This window comes from Drosophila arizonae, chromosome 3 (assembly GCF_054131065.1).
Source record: "Drosophila arizonae isolate 15081-1271.41 chromosome 3, UAZ_ARI_1.0, whole genome shotgun sequence".
Lineage (NCBI taxonomy): Eukaryota > Metazoa > Arthropoda > Insecta > Diptera > Drosophilidae > Drosophila > Drosophila arizonae.
The window spans coordinates 33,512,363-33,536,700 of NC_142923.1; the positions used below are offsets into that span (position 1 = coordinate 33,512,363).

Sequence of the window (24,338 nt, forward strand, 5' to 3'; positions counted from 1 at the left end):
TACAGTCAGGTTTCCCATGAGTTGCTGTTGCAGCCTTGGCTTGTAGCGCACGCAGTGCACGCATTTTCTGACGATAGAGCGAGCTGGATCTCGAGCGTTTACGATCCCGAATTGAAGACGAATTAGTGAAGCAAGTGCCTTTGAGCCAGCATGGTAGTATTGCACATTGACGAATGAAGTAATCTTTACTGAAAAGTAGGATTGGATGTTTCTGTACCTCTGCTGCATTTGCTAAATCAACACGGCCGCCAACCTTTAGTAATAGGTATCCGTCTGTGATCTGTAAAAATGGATTAAAAATTGTATGTTACTTGATATTTGCCTATTTTTGTTCAAAAGGTGAATTTCATCTGCGAAGTGTGTTGCTGCAAATTGCTGCGGTTTCCAACAAAGGTTGAAGGTTGACTCTTGCCGACCGCTGCAACTGTATGTGCGTATATGCAGCATCTGTATGCACGTAGGGAGCGTCACAAAATCCAAGCAACTGCAACTCCTTGGTGTTCGGCTGCATAGAGAATCGAGGTATTGTCAGCGACTTCTGTAAAGTAAGCGATGCAGCAAACTATTTCCAAGCTAGGTAAAGTGTTTGCGGCACAGACTTAGCCCATTGCAATTTGAGTATCGACAGCTCCTGTAGGATGATCTTTGCGGGCACAATGACTGGGACCATGCACACAGAAAGTCATCTACGTAGAATGTTGTATTTATAGCTTGTGATCCCAATTTGTGAGTTTGCATGTAAAGATCAGTCAAATATTTCATATACGTATAGCGAGATATGGTGCTGTGGCAGTAATGTATGTCACTGTATTTAGTTGATATGTCCGTAGTGGTTTATCTGCTGAATCTCTCCAAAGAATGTATTGAAACTTGCGGCTACGATAGTATACAAATACTTACCTGAACATTTTCACAACATCTGCAGTAATTGCATATTTGTAAGTTCGAAAGCGTAGCAGAAGCGTATATAGATCCGTCTGAATAGTCGGTCTAACCATTAACAAATCATTGAGTGATCGTTGCAATGAAGTTGGAAGACAACTCTGACCTTCGTTGAAGTGCTATTTGGCTTAAAGACGCTCGTCAAACCTTGGTGAGTGTACCAAACTCATGTGATTTAAACCCTGATATTCGCGCACAAATTCTGTATATGCTGCCTTTAACTGAGGATTGCTATTTAAGGGCCGTTCAGGGACTCAAATATCAGCTACCATCTAGTTGTTGGCGTACAGATCGAGTAAACATATATTCGCACTGCAGTTTCTCATGTGTGAACTTATCGATTGGTTTGCTTAAATCTTTAATATGGCAGAGTCTTTCCAAATTGTTGTTGATTGACGAGAGCGAGTAGCAGAGTGCCTGTCGCTGTGTTCCTTCATAGCGTCCAGACACAATCCATCCGCGTAACGTTTTCTGAAGCGTAGGCAGGTTGGGACCCAATTTGATTTGTCCCACTACAAGAATTTCAAAAAATGATTCAGTTGCAATAAGTAGGTGTTGTTTTGGCTATAATCTAAGATGAAATGTCGATGTCCTAATCCGGCAGATGGTCAATGGGCAGCTTGAAATCCTCCAAGCGTGACTTGATTGTGGCCGATGTGCTAAACTTAATGTATGTGTGTGACTCGTCTACGCTACAGATTCGCATGTGAGCATAGCTTGCAAATAACTGTTAACCGTTTCGGATTGTCTGTAAATATGTGTCTTTCACTCACACTTTGAAAAAAACTCAGAGAGCAACCGATTGAAATGATTGCTCGTCGAGTTCGTTCTTGTTCGGAGAACAACCGATTACATTTTTGTAATTTGCTCAAGTTGTTCCCCGACCATTTGATTGAGTGAAATAAAAATACAAGTTTTGTATATGTATGCGATTAAACGTATTATTTGCAATCGTGTGCATAGTTTGCTGTTTGACGTTAGCTTTTTTGTGTGAATAAATTTTTTGCAAAATGGGAAGGGAAAAAAATAAAAAAGTGCATACATTTTTATACCCTGAACCCATTTTCAATGGGAAATCAGGGTATAATTAAAGGCAGCATATACAGAATTTTCAATGGGAAATCAGGGTATAATGGCTTTGTTGAAATGTATGTAACAGGCAGAAGGAGGCGTGGCAGACCCCACAAAGTATATATTCTTGATCAGGGCGACGAGCTGAGTTGATTTGGCCCTGTCCGTCTGTCTGTCCGTCTGTCCGTATGTATGAACTAGAGGCCAGCATGAATACGTCTCAAACGATAAGCGAGACACCCGGGTCATGGTGGTGCTTGGTTTCACACTGTTTCGTTTTGTTCAAATAGTGTAAGCCCAAGCATCGTGTACGAACGAAACAAAACGAGCATTGCTCACATACCGAACAGTTCGGTATGAAGATGCTTGTACAGAAAGGAAGCAACGAACGAAAGAAACGATAAAGCATAATTCAAGTATTGTTTTCGTTTTAGCTATCAGCTAGTGATGCCAGTTTATGCTATTTACTAAAAAATTCGTTATAGCCTATAGCCATAAATCTAGCAATCATAAATCTTTTCAAGTTCGTATAATACTTAATATTGCAGCATATTACTGAGTAGACTATAAAATATTTTGCATTTCAACAAAAAAGAAAAAAATGTTAGTTTCTAAACATATCAGTTAGTTTTTATAATCTAGGTTGCTGTTCTAGCATTTATTTTAAATTTTTAGCCAATTCTAGCCTGATTTTTGCTCATCAACGGCGCTCAAAGTAAAAGTCAAGGTTTTTGTTTTACTCTGCTTAAAGCGTAAGAAGTAAAGTAAAACAGAATACTTGGCGACTTCGAGTACCATTCGTTTAGTTTTGCAGCAATGCTTGGTATGCTCAAACACTTGCAAGTATCAGTATATTTGGAAGACGACCACAAGCAAGCATACCCATGCAGGCCTCTAGTATGAACGCGTCGATTTCAGAAGATATAAGAGCTAGAGAATTCAAATTTTTTTTTTAAATGTCCGTAATTACAGCGCGCATATCAAGTTTATCATTAAAAATCGATAACTCATCCCGATCTTTTTTTATCGATAAAAACCTTATCGAAAACCAGTTATAAAATTATATCTTCTACACCTTTATTGCTAGAGTCTCCAAATTTTTAATGTATGCTTATATGGAATTTATACAATTTCGGTTTTTGTTAAAATTTACCCCCCCCCCCCTCCACCCTTAAATTCACCCCCTCACTTTCACTTTGGTAAAAAGCGTATTTCAAATACTAGAGACTTGTGCTTGTTACATGCATATCCTTGTTATAATCATAATCTGAAAGTTTCATGAAGATCGTACGTCCACAAAAAAGTTATTAAGCTTGTGTGTGTATATGTATGTAAATGTTTGTGTATGTATGTATGTATGTATGTAAATGTTTGTGTATGTATGTATGTTTTTTTTTTTTTTTTTTTTTTTTTTTTTTTTTTTTATATTCATTTATTGACAAAATTATATAAATTAACAAATGGCAAGTTGCGTGGTGGCTAGGATAGCGCGCGGTGCTTGCGGGACGGCCGTAAAGCATTGCTTCGCAAGCACTATGCGCTACCTTAGCCTGGGACAGCTCGTCTTCTCGATCGCTCGACTCTGCGGAGCTCCATCATCACCGTGTCCGCGAAGGTGCTTGTTAGTTCCCAAGCTTCCTCCGATTCCAGCATGGCGTTGACTAAGTTTTCCGCTCTGATGGAGCGGCCCACTGCCTCTTCCAGACGACGCCTCTCCTCCAGGAACCGTCCACATTCGAAAAGAATGTGGTTGGCGTCTTCCACATGCCCTCGCTCGCACCAGGGGCACTCGTCAGATTCCTCGTGGCCAAAGCGCTTCAAATAACTCCGAAAGCATCCATGACCCGAGAGGATCTGCGTAAGGTAGAAGTTAACCTCGCCATGTTTGCGGTTAACCCCGGGATGAGCTTGTGCGTCCACCGCCCTTTAGCTGAGCTATTCCACCTTCTTTGCCATCGTGCGATGCTGTTTGCCCTGACAGCGTTGAGTCGCGTAGGCCCGTGCGAATTCCGCTCCACGGCTTCAGCGACCAAATACTCCAGTGGCACCATACCGGCTATGACGAGCGCCGCGTCATCGGAGATAGTCCTGAAAGCGCAGCTGACTCTGATTGCGCTCAGCCTGTAGATCGCGCAAATGCCTCGGCTGTAGCTCGGCGTTGCCATCGCTCTTGCCCATATTGGCGCAGCATAGAGGATGACAGACCTAATGACGCTCATTAGGAGGAGACGTCGTTGCTGTTTAGGTCCCCGCGTGTTAAGCATGATTCTCGAGAGATCTCTACAAGAATCAGCTGCCTTTTTATGCACATATTCTAAGTGCTCGCGGAAAGTTAATCTTGTGTCTATCATGACACCAAGATATTTTATCGCCCTCTTTGACGCAATGGTGATGCTGCCGATCTTTATATTGGCAGTTTCCACTCTTTTGCGACTGCTGACTAGTACAACTTCGGTCTTGTGTGCCACAAGCTCGAGCCCAGCTCCTGTCAACCAGCTTCGTATGCGATTGATACTTTCGCTGCACATATCCTCTGTATCTTTGAGCTCCTTTCCTATGGCTACGACAGCTACATCATCAGCAAAGCCAATGGTGTGCGCGCCTGCTGGTAGTTCCAAGCGCAGTACGCCGTCGTACATGATGTTCCATAGGAGAGGCCCCAGCACTGAGCCTTGGGGTACTCCAGCTGACACTGTATGAGTTTGGGGACCCTCACTCGTGTTGTATACCAGTGTTCTTCCTCTGAAGTAGCTCTTTATTATCTCTCTTAGATATTTAGGGATATTATATTGTGACAGCGCATTCAGTATCATATCCCAACTAGCTGTGTTGAAGGCATTCCTTACATCCAGGGTCGCGATGATACAGTATTCCTTCGTCCCGTGCCTCCATCTGGTGCCTTGAATAGCGGAAGTGGCCAGACCAACAACTTTGTTAAGCGCGTCCGTTGTTGACCGGGCCTTCCGGAATCCAAATTGGTTTGGTGACAGGCCTCCGGCGCAGTCTCTCGCAGTCTCCAGCCTAGAGCAGATCAGTTTCTCAAACACCTTTCCCATGGTGTCTAAGAGACAGATCGGTCTGTACGAAGATGGCTCATCTGGTGGTTTGCCAGCCTTGGGTAGCAATACCAGATTCTGGGCTTTCCATTTTGCCGGGAACGTCTCTTGGATCAGGCATTCGTTAAATAATTCGGCGAACATACTTGGGTGCAAGGCGAGGGCTAGCTTAAGCGCACGATTTGGGATCCCGTCCGGCCCTGGAGCTGTGTTGGTTCTAAGACCTCGGAGAACTACTGATATTTCTTCCTCTGTAACTAAAACAATTTCAGTGCTCGTTGAGCCCTGATCAGCAGACTCGGACTCAGGGGCGTGAATGGAGCTTAAACTTTCTAGAAAGAGTGTTTCCACAATCGATTTAAGCTCCAGACGATCCGTAGGCTGCACCTGTCTACCTGTGTGTGTAGAGGGTTCAGGGTATCTCCTAGTCGAGCAGGTTCGACTAGTCGTTTTAGTTGTTTTACTTTATGGTACATCGGTGTCCTCGCTATTGTCCCATTCTTTCAAAATTTCATCATGTTTTCTAGTTAAGTGTGTGTGTGTGTGCGAAAAATTATTGAAATATCTATTGCTCCAAGGGTTCAGGGGATCTCGTAGTCGAGCAGTCTCGACTAGAGCTTTCTTACTTGTTTAAATACCACATGCTAGAAAATAAGTCGATTTGTAATGTGTGTGGACTAAAATTATCAGGCACTCATGCTACAAATTTAAAACGGCACTTAACTAGAAAACATGATGAAATTTTGAAAGAATGGGACAATAGCGAGGACACCGATGTACCATAAAGTAAAACAAGTAAGAAGACTAGTCGAACCTGCTCGACTAGGAGATACCCTGAACCCTCTAATCTGATATTCTAATCTGTCTGCACTTCTTTTCGACACACATACATACACACGCACGTATTAGAACGCGCTCTGGTAACTGTGCAGTAAGCAGCGACTGCGCTTTGGATGCGCTGTAGTGTGGGCAGCATTATAAGAATTTATTTGTTGAATAATTTAATTTCTAGACGTACAACAAAAATGTATGTACATTCCAAAGAACACGTCTCTAGTTCTTGAAATACGCCTTTTACAAAGGTGAGGATGAGGTGGCGGATATAGGGGTGGGGGGTAAATTATAACAAAAATGGAAATTATATAAAGTATATATAAGTCTACATTTAAAATTTGCAAGCTCTAGCTCTAAAGGTGTAGGAGATATAATTAAATAAGTAGCTTTCAATAAGGTTTTTGATCGATAATAAAATATCGGGAGTAGTTATCAATGTAAAAAAAAAACTTGATATGCGCATGATATACAATGACCTGTACACACAAATCCCACGTAGGCAACTTGGAATAATCCAATAATTTGTTTCATTTGCGCGTGGTTTCCATGTCCATCTTATCCATGACAATGGCTATTAATATTGTCTGTGCGATCTGTGACTCATTGCCTAGTGATTTTAGCGAGTTGTACAATGCTGTAGAATTGTCAATCCAACTTCGAATTTCGTGACCTTGACCTTGACACACTCTTGAACATGAACAACAACATCATGTTGATTCAAACGATCAAATGCCTTTCGGGAATTTTCAGGTGTGATCTGAAATGCCTTTACGGTTTCTAATGCTGCTCCCTTTAAGTAGCTGATCAGTTACTTAAACTTTTCGATGTTTGACAAGCTCTTCTGTTGATCCACCATTTGATTGAAGAACGCGCTAAAATTCTTGTAGTCCGCATAATTGTCATCAAATGTAGGTAGCGTAAGTCGGGGCAGCTTGGCAGACGATAAGAACGTAGGCCCAGATGCCGCAGCGAATGTTGATTCGTGTATTTCATCCATGAGTTGATCTGTAATGCAAACCTTTATTTCTACATACAGCTCCTCCAGCTCGGTTCGTCCTGTATCGGTCGGACATTTCTTTTAAATTTGGGTCTGCAAAACCATTGCTTGCTTAAAGTAACCTTCTTTCCAAGCGACACTTTAATTCAGCTTGAATTGGCGCAAATTTCCCTTCTCTTAGTTTGGGATCGACTACATTATGAATGCGGATAATTTCGGCGAGTATTCGCGCTCTGTGTTTTAAAGCTCTTTAGAGTCATGATTCGATCAACAACTTTATAATGATCAGAGCTATTATTTCACTCAACTGAACATTTAATTTTGAGTGCAGAATATAAAAGCGGCGAACAATGCAAGAGACGAATTCCACTCAACAGAGCGTGCAGAATATCTAACGATGAGTTTCACTCAACTGAGTGCGTATAATATCAAGCGACAAAAAGAGCAAAGCATGCGACAATGCAGCGCAGTTGGTGCTGGGGAGATCGCAGGGGGATGGCTGTTGTTGCTGCGAGAGATCGACGAAACGAGAAAAATGACTCGGTGATGCGAAGTCAACAAAAGCGAATGACCGCTGTCTCGACGGTGCGAATAGTGATGCAAGCAAATGTATGCACAGTTAATAGTTTGAATACAGAATCATTCCCGCTTATGTACATATGTATGTATCCAGAATATGTATGTATGTATCCGTATGTATAAACGCGTCGATCTCCGAAGATATATCCACCCCCTCATCCTCACCTTTGTAAAACGCGTATTTTAAGTGCTAGAGACTTGTTCTTTGGATTGTATATACATTTTCACATTATGATTACGCCCTGAAAGTTTCATTAAGATTGTACGTCTAGAAATTAAATTATTCAACAAATAAATTCTTATAATGTTGCCCACAATACAGCGCAGCCCAAGCGCAGTCGCTGCTTACTGCGCAGTTAGCAGAGCGCGTTCTAATACGTGCGTGTGTATGTATGTGTGTCGAAAAGAAGTGCAGACAGATTAGAATATCAGATTAGAGGGTTCAGGGTATCTCCTAGTCGAGCAGTCTCGACTAGAATCTTCTTACTTGTTGGTACTGTTTTTCGCGAAATTCACTTAAAGTCACTTCGTCTTGTGTCTTGGAAAGAGGTCAGTGAGGAATATAAGCTGTGTCATTTATTATAAAATTGATTGAGCATACTATTTTTAAACGTTTAGTTGACTTTTAGTCGGTGTTTATCAATTTATTTTGAAATGGGAGGAGGAGTGACTCGTACAAGTGAAGAAATCGCTAAAATCCTTGCATACAAGGATGTGGGTCGGTCAAACCGAAGGATTGAATCCAAATTGAATCGCTCGCCAACTGCTGTAAATAATGTTGTGAATTTGAAAGAAAATTATAACAAAAATTGGAATAATCAAAAGGTGTCCCCACATGGAAAATCCGTTATTATATGCGCAGGACTCAAAAAAAAATGCTACTGCTGCCAAGATTCTTAAGAAATTAGACCTTCCTATAACAAAGCGCCGTGTTTAGCAAATTTTGGCAACTAGCAACCGGCTAAAATGGTTGAAAATGAAGTCAAAGCCGGCTTTATCTAACGGCCACAAAGCGGCTAGGCTACATTTTGCGAATCAACACATGTCCTAGTCGGAAAACTGGAAAAAGTGGTTTTCTCAATTGAGAAAATGTTTAATTTAGATGGCCCTGATGGTTTTAATTATTACTGGCGTGACATTCGACAGCCTGAGCGATACTTCACAAAGCAAACTTTGGTGGCGGATCATTAATGGTATGGGCTGCATTTAGCTACCACAACCGAACCCTAATATGCAAAGTATCCGGACGTTTGAACTCTCAAGGTTATGTAAATTTATTGGAGAATGTTCTTGTACACTTTTTGGATGAAGAACCGTGGATGGACGTAGTTTTCCAACAGGATAATGCGGCAGGATAGTCGAGCCTGGTTTCAGGAGATGTAAATCACTATAATGCCATGGCCTGCTTGATCTCCGGATTTAAATCTTATAGAAAACATGTGGGGAAACCTTGCCAGACGGGTTTATGCTGGAGAAAGAAAATTTCTATCGGTGGTAGAGCTTAGAAAAACGGTTTCTCAGGAATGGGCTCAAATACTAGAAGCCGAGTTTAAAAAAACTCTTGATTCGATGCCAGATCGGATTTTTGAAGTTATTCACAAATCTGGGGGATGGACACATTATTAATTAATATTTACGGGTTTTAAGTAAGTTTGTTTTCGATTTTGCGATATGAAAAATCAAAGTGCCTTTAATTGAATTTCGCGCTTTATTTTTGAAAATTTTCGTTTTTCTTAAATTTTAAGTTTCTTGTTTACAAAATATATAAAAACAAGTAAGAAAGCTCTAGTCGAGACTACTCGACTACGAGATCCCCTGAACCCTTGGAGTAATAGCTATTTCAATAATTTTTCAGCTTACACAAGAAACACGCACACACACACACATACGCACGCACACACGCATACGCACGCACACACAGGCATACATACACACACATACACAGGCATACATACACACACACACACATACACAGGCATATATACACACACACACACATACACAGGCATACATACAGGAGAGTTGAGTTGCGTTTTCACGGAGTGCGGTCGATGTCATCGTGGTCCATCGTAGACAATAGCTTGAACTGTGTTTTCCCCTGTGAAAGTGGAAAGAACTGAAGTCAACGTGTTTGCTGTGGGCGCGGCGTACCCAGCGACCTCAAAAAAACTACCAGAGACTTACTCGGTTCGTGGAATTCCCAAGCGGTATAATTCGGTGGTTAAAGAGAGGGGGGCGATAGCGTCATTGTTTTGGCGTCAGGGCTTCTTTCCTTTCCTTGTCTTTTGTGGGCGTGTAAATTTTGTTACTTTAGGCGTCACACTTGCGCAATAAGAAAAAATCAGGTGCATTCACTCTAACAGCTGTTAGTAGTGCTGGAAATTGCATCGGGCAATCAGCTGCTCACTAACGTTGGTGAGTTGCTAAGCCTTAGCAAAGACAGCAACCTAGCTGCTGGAGTGAAGTAGTAGTTATTAAAAGTAGTGCATACTTTCGGGCTCTCGCTGTAGTCAAGTTGAGTTTAAGTTACTGCGGGTTGTAAACTCAGATTATATTAGTAGCCATTGTCCACTACAGGCTTCACGCCGTGGTAGTCGGAGCAGAAATGGATGCCATGATGGAGGAGGAGCTGCAAGCTTTTGCGCGTCGTTCCTCGTTGCAGCGATCGCCGCAGCAACAACAGAGGGCGTTGGCGCAGCTGTCGACTTCTAACCAGGCTCCAGTGGCTGAGTGCCAGGCACCCAAGTCATTAAAAGAAGCGTTAGCTCAAATAGGAGTTACACTAGAGGGTTTGTCTGCCTTATTTGGGGGTTAGCGGCATATAAATGCCTTAATGAGAGAGGAGCTGGCTAGGCTGGTCAGCCTTCACAAGACGGCCGAAGCGTTCTGCAACCGTTCGGTTAAAAACTGTGAGGTGCAGACCACGCCACTCAAAAAAGTAGGCGAAAACGTTAAGGCAGCGAGCATTAGAGCTACAGTAGGTAGCAATACTCCCAAGCGGTCGAGGGAAGTTGCCTCCGAACAGAGGAAAACTCCCTCAAAAAAGCCGAGGCCCAATAGAAGTGCAGCGAACCCAAAAGAACCAATGGCTCTACGGGCTACAGCTGAATCTGAAACTTCAAACCAGGCCGCCCGACAGACAAACCAGAGCAGCTGGACAGTCGTCAAAGGGCGAAAGCCTATGCAAAAACGTCCCAGGACTGACGCGATTTCAGGCGTAGGGGGTTGCAGCTATGCGGACATGCTTCGTGTGGTTAAAAACGACCCAAATTTGAAGCATCTGAGCAGCGACGTTCAAGGCATTAGGAAGACAGCTAAGGGGGACCTTTTACTGCAACTGAGTAGGAAGCCGGAGCATAGCGCTGAGGCTCTGCACGAAGCTGTAGGCAAGGCCTTAGGAGACCGAGCGGTAGTTAAAACACTTACCGAATCGGCGCAAGTTGATATTCGCGATCTAGATGAGTTAGCGACCAAAGAGGAGATCTTGGAGGCAATTAGGGTGGAGTTGAAGGATAGCTCACTCCCCATTGAGGCTATCAAATCGCTTCGGCCAGCTTTCGGTGGACAGCAAAGAGCTACGGTTGCTCTTCCAATTGGGAAAGCTAAAACTCTGCTCGAGCTGTCCAAAATTAGAATAGGATGGGTAGTTTGCCGTATCCGAGCCGTGGAGCAGCCTAAACGCTGTTTCAAGTGCCTGGATTACGGTCATATGGCAGCAAACTGTCGCAGCGACTGAGACCTAAAGGGCGCCTGTTTCAGATGTGGAGAGATGGGTCACAGTGCAAAAGCATGCACCAAGCCACCGAAATGTAGCCTCTGCATCCGGAAAGGTGAAAAGCAGACGGACCATTCAGCAGGCAGCTTCAAGTGCCCATCTTACCGTGAAGCTGCTCGTAAAATGAAATGTTAAGGTTTTTGCAGCTTAACTTAAATCATTGTGTTGCTGCCCAAGATCTTCTAGAGCAGACCATTAGGGAAAAATGTATAGATGTAGCTTTTCTCAGTGAGCCTCACCACTGTAGAACCAGCTGCCCTAGGACATGGTCAACAGACGTTAATGGCAAAGCTACGTTGTGGGTATGCGGCAACTCAACGAACGTACTTTCGAATGTTAAGTCATTCAATGGGTTCGTACGTGGCCGATATTGTAGCTTATGGCTTTACAGTTGCTATCTGGCCCCCAGCATGCAGCTCAGTGAATTCACGACGGTGCTCGACGAGCTTGCCGAGGATGCTAGGGGTCGGAAGGCCATTATAGCTGGAGATTTTAACTCCTGGGCGCTAGAATGGGGTAGCCCCACAACAAATGCCAGAGGTCGTATCCTACTGGAGATCTTCGCGACACTAGATGTTGCACTGCTCAACACTGGCCATGAGTACACCTTCAGTCGGGCGGGATACGGGTCTGTTATCGACATTACTTTTGTCACTTCATCCCTCTTTCGGGGAGCAACATGGAGCCATTGCGATAGCTATACAGGCAGCGATCATACGGCACTTCTGTTCACAATAGGTGAGCCACCTGCCAGGGCGTCAACATTGTGGAGGGAGTCGTATCGGCTAGATACTTTTGATCCCGCGGTCTTTTCAGAGGCCATTCAGTCTCTAGGTACAATTGGTAATGCTGAGGCCAGAGCATGCCAAATGGTAGCCCAAATACAGTGTGCCTGCAATAACAGCATGTTACGTCGCAAGCAGTTCACGCGACAACATGATCCTACGTATTGGTGGAATACGCAAATAGGTGACATTCGTCGCAAATGCATCCAGGCGATAAGAAGCTACCAACGGGCTCGCGGTAGGTCTCCATTTTTTGAGAAACAGTTAGCTTACCAGGCAGCTAGAAGACAGCTGAAGAAGGCCATTCGGGCAAGCAAAAGAGAATGTTTTTTACAGTTGTGCGACTCAGCCGAATATGACCCTTGGGGCAGGGCATATAAGATAGTAGTTAAAAGACTATACGCAGGTAGACAGGTGCAGCCTACGGATCGTCTGGAGCTTAAATCGATTGTGGAAACACTCTTTCCAGAAAGTTTAAGCTCCATTCACGCCCCTGAGTCCGAGTCTGCTGATCAGGGCTCAACGAGCACTGAAATTGTTTTAGTTACAGAGGAAGAAATATCAGTAGTTCTCCGAAGTCTTAGAACCAACACAGCTCCAGGGCCGGACGGGATCCCAAATCGTGCGCTAAAGCTAGCCCTCGCCTTGCACCCAAGTACGTTCGCCGAATTATTTAACGAATGCCTGATCCAAGAGACGTTCCCGGCAAAATGGAAAGCCCAGAATCTGGTATTGCTACCCAAGGCTGGCAAACCACCAGATGAGCCATCTTCGTACAGACCGATCTGTCTCTTAGACACCATGGGAAAGGTGTTTGAGAAACTGATCTGCTCTAGGCTGGAGACTGCGATTGCAAGCGTCGGAGGCCTGTCACCAAACCAATTTGGATTCCGGAAGGCCCGGTCAACAACGGACGCGCTTAACAAAGTTGTTGGTCTGGCCACTTCCGCTATTCAAGGCACCAGATGGAGGCACGGGACGAAGGAATACTGTATCATCGCGACCCTGGATGTAAGGAATGCCTTCAACACAGCTAGTTGGGATATGATACTGAATGCGCTGTCACAATATAATATCCCTAAATATCTAAGAGAGATAATAAAGAGCTACTTCAGAGGAAGAACACTGGTATACAACACGAGTGAGGGTCCCCAAACTCATACAGTGTCAGCTGGAGTACCCCAAGGCTCAGTGCTGGGGCCTCTCCTATGGAACATCATGTACGACGGCGTACTGCGCTTGGAACTACCAGCAGGCGCGCACACCATTGGCTTTGCTGATGATGTAGCTGTCGTAGCCATAGGAAAGGAGCTCAAAGATACAGAGGATATGTGCAGCGAAAGTATCAATCGCATACGAAGCTGGTTGACAGGAGCTGGGCTCGCGCTTGCGGCACACAAGACCGAAGTTGTACTAGTCAGCAGTCGCAAAAGAGTGGAAACTGCCAATATAAAGATCGGCAGCATCACCATTGCGTCAAAGAGGGCGATAAAATATCTTGGTGTCATGATAGACACAAGATTAACTTTCCGCGAGCACTTAGAATATGTGCATAAAAAGGCAGCTGATTCTTGTAGAGCTCTCTCGAGAATCATGCTTAACACGCGGGGACCTAAACAGCAACGACGTCTCCTTCTAATGAGCGTCATTAGGTCTGTCATCCTCTATGCTGCGCCAATATGGGCAAGAGCGATGGCAACGCCGAGCTACAGCCGAGGCATTTGCGCGATCTACAGGCTGAGCGCAATCAGAGTCAGCTGCGCTTTCAGGACTATCTCCGATGACGCGGCGCTCGTCATAGCCGGTATGGTGCCACTGGAGTATTTGGTCGCCGAAGCCGTGGAGCGGAATTCGCACGAGCCTACGCGACTCAACGCTGTCAGGGCGAACAGCATCGCACGATGGCAAAGAAGGTGGAATAGCTCAGCTAAAGGGCGGTGGACGCACAATCTCATCCCGGAGCTTGAACCATGGGTTAACCGCAAACATGGCGAGGTTAACTTCTACCTTACGCAGATCCTCTCGGGTCATGGATGCTTTCGGAGCTATTTGAAGCGCTTTGGCCACGAGGAATCTGACGAGTGCCCCTGGTGCGAGCGAGGGCATGTGGAAGACGCCAACCACATTCTTTTCGAATGTGGACGGTTCCTGGAGGAGAGGCGTCGTCTGGAAGAGGCAGTGGGCCGCTCCATCAGAGCGGACAACTTAGTCAACGCTGGAATCGGAGGAAGCTTGGGAACTAACAAGCACCTTCGCGGCCACGGTGATGATGGAGCTCCGCAGAGTCGAGCGATCGAGAAGACGAGCTGTCCCAGGCTAAGGTAGCGCATAGTGCTTGCGAAGCAATGCTTTACGGCCGTCCCGCAAGCACCGCGCGCTATCCTAGCCACCACGCAACTTGCAATTTGTATAATTTTGTCAATAAATGAATATAAAAACATAACCATTATACCCTGATTTCCCATTGAAAATGGGTTCAGGGTATAAAAAAAAAAAAAAAAAAAAAAAAAAAAACAAGCATACATACACACACACACACATACACACACACACACATACACACACACACACATACACACACACACACACACACACACACACACATACACACACACACATATACACACCCACACATATACACACACACATACACCCACACATACACACACACACATACACACACACACATACACATACACACACACACACACACACATACACAAACATTTACATACATATACACACACAAGCATAAACACGCATGGGCGGCAGTGAGCGAGCTGCGCCGATTGGCGTTGCCCGTCTGTCGGTCCGTATGTTTGAACGCGTAGAATGTCCGTATATTTGGTATTTTGACGAAATCGTGTAATTTTTGCAAAATTTTTAAGCAAAGCAGAGTCTATTAATAGCTCTTTGCACGCCAAATGATATGCTGTTTACCTTTTCCGCTCTCTTTATGCTGATAAGAATGTAAGTATCGAAGTTTTTCGTGGCATAAGTATTTTGACGAAAACTTTTCAATTACATATTCACTTTTGAGCAGATGACACCCAAGTAATTTTTATACCCTGAACCCATTTTCAATGGGATATCAGGGTATAATGGTTTTGTTGAAATGTATGTAACAGGTAGAAGGAGGCGTGGCAGACCCCACAAAGTATATATTTTCTTGATCAGGGCGACGAGCTGAGTCGATTTGATCCTGTCCGTCTGTCCGTATGTTTGAACGCGTCGATTTCCGAAGATATAAGAGCAAGAGACGTCAATTTTTTTTAAATGACCGTATATACAGAGCGGACATCGAGTTTGCTTTTAAAATTCGATAAATCATCCCGTTATGTTTTTATCGAGTAAAAACATTCAAGTTCGAGTCAGATGCCACTATAGCTAATTGTGAATGATTTTTCATTTTTTTTAATTTCTAAAATATTCAATATAATATGTAGATCATATGCTGAAAGTTTCATCAAATTCCGTTCAGTCAAAAATTAATAAAATATAATCAAATATTTGGCCAATTAACAAACCCACGTGCAGCAGCTACAACAGCATCGTATGCGTGTGCACACATACATTCAAACTTCTTCTAGAAACATTCGTTGAATCACATCAGCTGTTAGTTTAGTTTAGTTTTGGTAGATGGCGCTGCAGCAGTGAATCAATTTGAGTTTTGCCAGCACCACTTGGAGAAGTTAGGTGGCGTAGTGCATTAGCTGCATGACGCTCGATCGAGAAGTCGCGGCTCGAATCTCGATCGGTGCAGCTGATGTAAACTTTTTTAATTGCTTCAAAATATTTTTATGTTATAAATGAGTTTTCTATTTAATTTTTATTTTTAAATGCACCGAAATTGAAATTTTAACCATACCTAATGTGCATTTTTAATAGTTTGGTTATTCTAGTAGATTCTTAGAATCACATCAGCAGTTAGTTTCGTTTAGTTTTGGTAGATGGCGCTGCAGCAGTGAATCTATTTAAGTTTTGCCAGCGCCACTTGCAGAAGTGAGATGGCTTAGTGTGTTAGCTGCATGACGCTTGATCGAGAAGTCGCGGCTTTTTAATTGTTTCAAAATATTTTTATATTTTATTAAATGAGTTTTCTATTTAATTTCAATTTTTTAATACACCGATATTGAAATTTTAACCATACTAAATGAGTGTTTTTACTAGTTTGGTTATTCTAGCAGATTCTTAGATTCACATCAGCAGTTAGTTTGGTAATGTTGTTTTATTTTGCTAAAATGCAAAATGTTTGTAGACAAAACAAGTAAGAGTGCTCTAGTCGTGACTGTTCGACTAGGAGATACCCTGAACCCTGCCAGCAGATATTCTAATCATTCTGCACTTCTTTTGTATACACATACGAAAACGGATGCACACATACATACATATCTATACACACGCACGCATAATTTTTTTTTGTAGACCGACTATCTTAATAAAACTTTCACAATCTTTCGCAATCATAATGTTTAAATGTGTGTAAATCACAAAGCACAAGTCTTTAGTATTTTAAATACGTTTTTTGCAACTGGAACGAAGGGGGCGTGGTATCAAAAATATATATTAAACGAATAAGAACGTTGCAGTCGGGCATTACCGACTGCGGAATACTCATTCACATCCCATCAACAATTTAGTAGTTAACTTTCGCTCTAATACTGTAGAAAATGCAGTTTTTCTCGATTTGCCACGCTTCTACTGGGCGTAGACACCTCATTTTTGGTCAGTTCTTAGAACGAGATAACCTAATTGGCGTTGACTTATAAATTGTCTTTTAATTTTATAGAATCATTACATTAGCTGACGTGCAAAATTTTAGCATTTTAGGTTTATAACTTTAGGAGATGCAGTTTTATCGGATTTGCCCCGCCCCCAATGGGCGGAGATATATCCGCCATAGCTCGTGATCTTGGGTGTTCGCCGCGGACCTACATACCAAATTTCAGCTTTCTATCTCTTCAACAAACAAGATTTCTGGTATATCGGAAAATGCATTTTCCGATTTGCCACGCCCCTAGTGGGCGGATCGGGAAAATTTTAACACTTTATAAATCGGAGATATACACGAGTATGTGTTCCAAATTTCTCTAGCTTCAATAGCGTCGAAATAGATTGCGTTCATACGTACAGACGGACGGACAGCAAGACGGACATTGCACAAAACCAATATACTGATTCACTTTCGTGAATGAGTATAACAAGAAGGCTTCAGTCGAGACTGCTTGACTAGGAGACACCCTGAACCCTCTAATCTGATATATTAATAAATCTGCACTTCTTTAATGCATACATACACATACACGTACAATCACATGCGCTGCTGACTACGCAGCTAGCAGCGACAGCGCGTGGGCTGCACTGTGGTGTGGTCAATATTATGAGAATTTAATAGTTAAATAATTTCCCTTGTAGAGTATCTTTTTGAAACTTTCAGAGTGTGACCATATAGTTAGAATGTGTGTAAATTCCAAAGCACAGTCTCTAGTAGTGGAAATACGTTTTTTACAAATTGGGGGTGTGATATCCAAATCTGTAAATTACAAAATATTTGTGTTCATCAAAAGTATATACACACTAAATCTGAAATCTCAAGTTCTAAAAGAGTTTAAATTAGAAGAAAATAAATTTTATTCTTCATACTGCGTATGGCATACAGGAGTATGCATATTTCAAGTCTCTAGCTTTTATAACTTCTGAGATCTAGGCGTTTATACGGACTATATCGACACAGCTCTTCGTCCTGATCAAGAATATATATGTACTTTAGGGGTCTGTGATGATCATTATATCCTGATTTCCTAATTTTAATGGTTTAGGGTATAAAAACAGAATTTATTCTGGGTTTCATGGAATTACATATCCTTCAAACCCGCTAAAGTATTCTAACCTTTTTAAATACTTTAATTTATATATATATACACTGCGCGTCATCAGGTTAGCGCCCCCCTTTACACTCAACCTCAAAGGTAAATAAAATCTAAACCATCAGAGCTCCATCTTTGAAATTTTTTCACATTATACTTCATTTATTTCTCTTTAAAATACAAAAAGAATGGCTATTGTAACAATAAGGATTATTTTTAAATAATTTTTTTTGTAAAATGTACAAAAAACAGGTAACAAAAATTTTGTCATCAGATTAGCGCCCCCTGCGCTAAATGCAATTTATTTAAGTAAATGACCAAAAATAACACCTGTATCTTAAGCTATTATTATTTTTAAGTAATATTAGTAGTGCGTAGTGCCGTTTTTTCTTTGAAATTACTTCAAAAATTCGATTAGGAGTGGAATTATAAAGTTATTCAATATTATTCAAGGATATGGTTGACCAAGCGTGGTCAGTAACTTCGATTAACTCTGTCTTTGTACTATAATGCTTTCCGGACTCATATACTTTCCTGACCAACCATCCCCAGACGTTTCCAATGATATTAAGGTCGATTGAGTATGGTGACCACTCCATGAGATAAATTTTTTGGCTCTGAATCCAGGACTTCACGGATCTGGCGGTCTGAATTGGAGCATTATCATGCTAGAAAATCTAATGCCGGTTTTCAGACAGCTTATAGAAATGCGGAACAGTAGTTTTAAACACGATGTTATAGTCCTATGCGTTCATGCGCGATGTCAAAAATTGAAGCTTGCAAGTGCTGTAGTAAGATATTGATACCTACACCAATGCCACACCACCCCCCGCCGCTGCGGCTTGGGAACCGTTCCAAATAATGTTCTCCTATGAGTAGGTCATGGATATAATAATTATAGCCATCAATTCCTTCCAAATTCAATTTTTCTCATCAGAAAAGACAACATGCTGCCATTGGATAGACCACGTCATGTTCACCCGGCCAAAATTAATGCGTATTTCTTTTCTCAGCATATCGACTGGTGCCTTTTGTTTTACATTCTGTTTCTTTAAGTAATTAACTTTCTTAATTACTATTTGGACCGTTACCGCTTATATAGTTTTTTCCATAGTTTTCCCTATTTGTAAGAAAATTGCCACTTAGTTTTCTGTTTTTTCCTGTTTTTTCAGCAACTTTATGGTTGCATAGTCTAGATTCAAAGTATGCCTCAATCTTTGATTTTCAACCAAAGATAAAACTGTTTCTTTACCCATACTATAAATATATTGAATACTTTGAGCTTCACAAAAAATTTGGTGAGTGTAATCGCCAAAATAAGCAAGATAATTACAATTGCATTTGGGGGCGCTAATGACGCAAAATAAGTGCACACATTTTTTGCGAAAATAGAGAAGAGTAGAAAATAAAACATAACGGGTTTTCACTCGCGCTTATTTTTTGGTATGAGAGACATCTCATGTGATGATAATGAAATAAAAACAAGTAAGAAAGCTCTAGTCGAGACTGCTCGACTACGAGATCCCCTGAACCCTTGGAGCAATAGATATTTCAATAATTTTTCGCGTCTTTCAGCTTACACAATAAACACGCACACACACACGCACGTACGCACACACAGGCATACATACACACACATGCATACACACTCACATACACACATACATACACAAACACATACATACACATACACAAACACATACACACACATACACAAACACATACACACACAAGCACCAAAGCGCTTACTATGAGAACTTAATTGCTTAATAACTTTTTTTATGGACGTACGATCTTCATGAAACTTTCAGATTATGATTATAATGGATATGCATGTAATTGCTAAAGCACAAGTCTCTAGTATTTGAAATACGCTTTTTACAAAAGTGATGGTGAGGGGGTGAATTTAAGGGTGGGGGGTAAATTTTAACAAAAACCGAAAGTGTATAAATTGCATATAAGCATACAATAAAAATTTTGAGACTCTAGCAATAAAGGTGTAGAAGATATAATTTTATAACTGGTTTTCGATAATGTTTTTTATCGATAAAAAAAGATCGGGATGAGTTATCGATTTTTAATGATAAACTTGATATGCGCGCTGTAATTACGGACATTTAAAAAAAAATTGAAGTCTCTAGCTCTTATATCTTCTGAAATCGACGCGTTCATACATACGGACAGACGGACAGACGGACGGACGGACGGACGGACAGACGGACAGACGGACAGACAGACGGACAGGGCCAAATCAACTCAGCTCGTCGCCCTGATCAAGAATATATATACTTTGTGGGGTCTGCCACGCCTCCTTCTGCCTGTTACATACATTTCAACAAAACCATTATACCCTGATTTCCCATTGAAAATGGGTTCTGGGTATAAAAAAACCAAGAAGTTGCGTGCAATAGGCAAAGAGAAAAACGTAAAAGAAAATGAGTGTAAGGGGGGCGTTAACCTGATGACGCGAAGTGTATATATATATATATGTATATATGTATATATATGTATATGTATATATGTATATATATATATATATATAAATATATTGAATTAATTTTTTTTATTCATTAATTCATTGAATTAATTTTTATACCCTGAACCCATTTTCAATGGGAAATCAGGGTATAATGGTTTTGTTGAAATGTATGTAACAGGGAGAAGGAGGCGTGGCAGACCCCACAAAGTATATATATTCTTGATCAGGGCGACGAGCTGAGTTGATTTGGCCCTGTCCGTCTGTCTGTCCGTCTGTCCGTCTGTCCGTATGTATGAACGCGTCGATTTCAGAAGATATAAGAGCTAGAGACTTCAAATTTTTTTAAAATGTCCGTAATTACAGCGCGCATATCAAGTTTATCATTAAAAATCGATAACTCATCCCGATCTTTTTTTATCGATAAAAAACCTTATCGAAAACCAGTTATAAAATTATATCTTCTACACCTTTATTGCTAGAGTCTCCAAATTTTTAATGTATGCTTACATGCAATTTATACAATTTCGGTTTTTGTTAAAATTTACCCCCCACCTCTAAATTCACCCCCTCACCCTCACTTTTGTAAAAAGCGTATTTCAAATACTAGAGACTTGTGCTTTGGCAGTTACATGCATATCCATGTTATAATCATAATCTGAAAGTTTCATGAAGATCGTACGTCCATAAAAAAAGTTATTAAACAATTAAGTTCTCATAGTAAGCGCACACTGCAGCCCATGCGTGTTTATGCGTGGGTGCTTGTGTGTGTATGTGTTTGTGTATGTGTGTGTGTATGTGTTTGTGTATGTGTGTGTGTATGTGTATGTGTGTGTGTATGCGTTTGTGTATGTATGCGTGTGTGTGTGTGTGTGTATGTGTGCCTGTATGCGTGTGTGTATATGTATGCCTGTGTGTGTGTGTGTGTGCGTGTTTCTTGTGTAAGCTGAAAGACGCGAAAAATTATTGAAATATCTATTGCTGCAAGGGTTCAGGGGATCTCGTAGTCGAGCAGTCCCGACTAGAGCTTTCTTACTTGTTTTTATTTTAAAAAAAAAATTAAAAAAAAAAAATTTCTTTGAGAATGACTCAAATATAAATGTTCGAAGACCTAAAGGCAAAGAATTGGATCCAAGATATACAAAAAAAGGCGGTTAAGCACGGAGGAGGTGGCATAATGGTTTGAGACTGCTTTTCATGGCATGGTTTTGAAATGCACCATCGACCATTTTCATAATAAACAGATTTCTGTAAAAGGAACTATTGAGTAGTTGTAGTATGTCTCATATAATAATATATATCCAACACACACACTATATACACATATACAAGAAGCGATCAAGTAAACATAAATGTACTCCAAATATTATCGGCCACATAAGTGGACCGCTCATATGCAAGACGCATGGGAATAGCCGCGTCAGCAATTGATCGTTTGGCAAGCCAACGGCTGCCGCTTGTATATATTTACATATATGTCCTCTGCTGCCTTCTGCAGCATCGGCTCATATAGCCGTGTCAGCATTTGACCGCTTGACAACTCAACGGCTCTTACAGCGAACTAATGTATATGCCCTTGCATATATGTATATACATAAATACATACTGCGCTCTCTCGCTCTGCTGCCTTCAGCGGCAGAGATATATAATAAGAAGTCTATGTACTTTAGGCTAAGATTTGATTTGAATAAAATACGGAGAGCATTCGCTATCCAAACCCAAAACGAGAAAGACGTTGCAGTCGAATGTTTTATTTTATTACATAGTGTTATGCTACCATATGCCCACGACAACATACCTCTAAAATAGAAATTCCAACAGGATAACGACTCCCCAGTAGTTAAGGATTGGTTTCATGAAAATATAATTGAAGTTTATGAGTGGCCAAGTCAGTCTCCAGATCTCAATCCAACTGAGAACCTTTGGGGACACTTGAAAAGGCAAATTTTTAAGACTACCTGCTTCAATTACACCCAATTATTGGAAAATACTCAGGAGGAATGGATCACCATTCCTGTGGAAAGGTGTAGAAGGTTAATATCGTCTATGCCCCAAAGAATCAGCAAAGTCATTGCGAATAAAGGCGGATAAACAGGGTATTAACCATACTTATCTAAATATATTCTAAATATTCTACAATATTTCAGAATTTTAAACTTTTTTTTTTTAATTTGCTGGGTACACCTATTAATCTGGCCAGCAAAAATTTGAGTTTTTTGTGAAGTATGCCAAAATTATGCTAAAAATTATTATTTTTTAAACTTGTTTTTTGTTGTTGTTATTCTATAATGTGTCTATTTTTTAATATAAATTAAATTTTTTAGTTACATGAAAAAATATAGACGTTATTCCCATTTAAAAAAAAAAATTTTCACACCTATCAATTTGACCATGAGTGTATGGGATTCGTAAAAGCACTAACCAGAGAACACATAGACCGGACACGTAGTGTAAAGCGTTTTGCACACTTTTTTTTCGAGCGTTAACACCCCAGACAACTTCGTATTCGCTCGGCTCCTCACTTTTAGGTTCGGGTTACTAAAATATACGAAAGCACAATCATTTCGCTTCATGCGCTCGACCGAGATGGTCAAATGTTGAACAAAAGATCCCTCTATGCTCAACGTTTTCCTTGCTCTCTCTCTCTCTCGATGCTCTCTGCTCTCTCAATAAGTATGTATGCATGTGAGGCTCACATTGTGAGCACAAGCAGCAGCTCACGAAAATTGAAATTTCTTCGCAGCAAGAACCCATGCCTTCCATTCTGTGTGAAGGGTATTCCGAACTCTTTAAGCCGTTTGCCATGCGTTTTTGTTATTATGTGTCGGAAGAGTATGAAAGCGTTGGTGCGCATAATGAAAATGTTTTCGCGACGAGCATGCACACATACACTTACAGTATGCTACATGTACTATGAGCATTTGTATGCCTGTGTGCAAAGCCCTTGCCCTTGAAATCCTAGCATTTGAATTTGGTCGATCTTGTGAAGTGCTCACACTTACAGAAATATGTTTGATTGTGTGTACGCAGGGGCCGCGATGCTCACAAATGATGGGGTAATCAATGTAGAAGCATTTTAGTGCCTTTATATGTATGTGCGTGTGTGTATGTTTATATGTATGTGTATGCATGCGACATGAGCATTGACGTGTGCCTACGACAACTTTGAATTGTGTGAACGATTTTGGGTTTTAATTGAAGAGGCGCTTTTATTTAAGTAGCTGACTAACTAAAATAACAAGTGCACTTCCTATTACTTGTATAGGTATTTTTTAATTGCATGATTTTTATGACATCTAACAGATGCATCCTTTAAAATGGGTCCATTTAGCCAGTATATGTATGTATGTACATACACATGCTTCTTATTAAAAAGGTAAATTTCACCTGTATATGTGCAGGTACAAGGGATCGAAAATCGCATTCCAATTTGGCCACAGGGATTGATCAGGTACTACTTTTTTAGCAAATATCATTCTGATAGGCAAACCCACGACCATTGAAACAAAGTCATCTACTTAAATGTAAGCGCGCCTCTTCAATTAAATCCCAAAATCGTTCACACAATTCAAAGTTGTCGTAGGCACACGTCAATGCTCATGTCGCATGCATACACATACATATAAACATACACTCACGCACATACATATAAAGGCACTAAAATGCTTCTACAATGATTACCCCATCATTTGTGAGCATCGCGGACCCTGCGTAGACACAATATAACATATTTCTGTAAGTGTGAGCACTTCACAAGATCGACCAAATTCAAATGCTAGGATTTCAAGGGCAAGGGCTTTGCACACAGGCATACAAATGCTCATAGTACATGTAGGAAGGGACAGTGTATGTGTACATGCTCGTCGCGAAAACATTTTCATTATGCGCACCAACGCTTTCATACTCTTCCGACACATAATAACGAAAACGCATGGCAAACGGCTTAAAGAGTTCGG

At 41.3% G+C, this 24,338-nt stretch overlaps 1 protein-coding gene across 3 annotated transcripts in view; it reads left to right on the forward strand.

Moving 5' to 3' along the window:
- Positions 1-24,338, forward strand: part of GATAd (GATA zinc finger-domain containing protein GATAd) — a 101,808-nt gene that overhangs the window by 21,663 nt on the left and 55,807 nt on the right. The window lies entirely within an intron of this gene.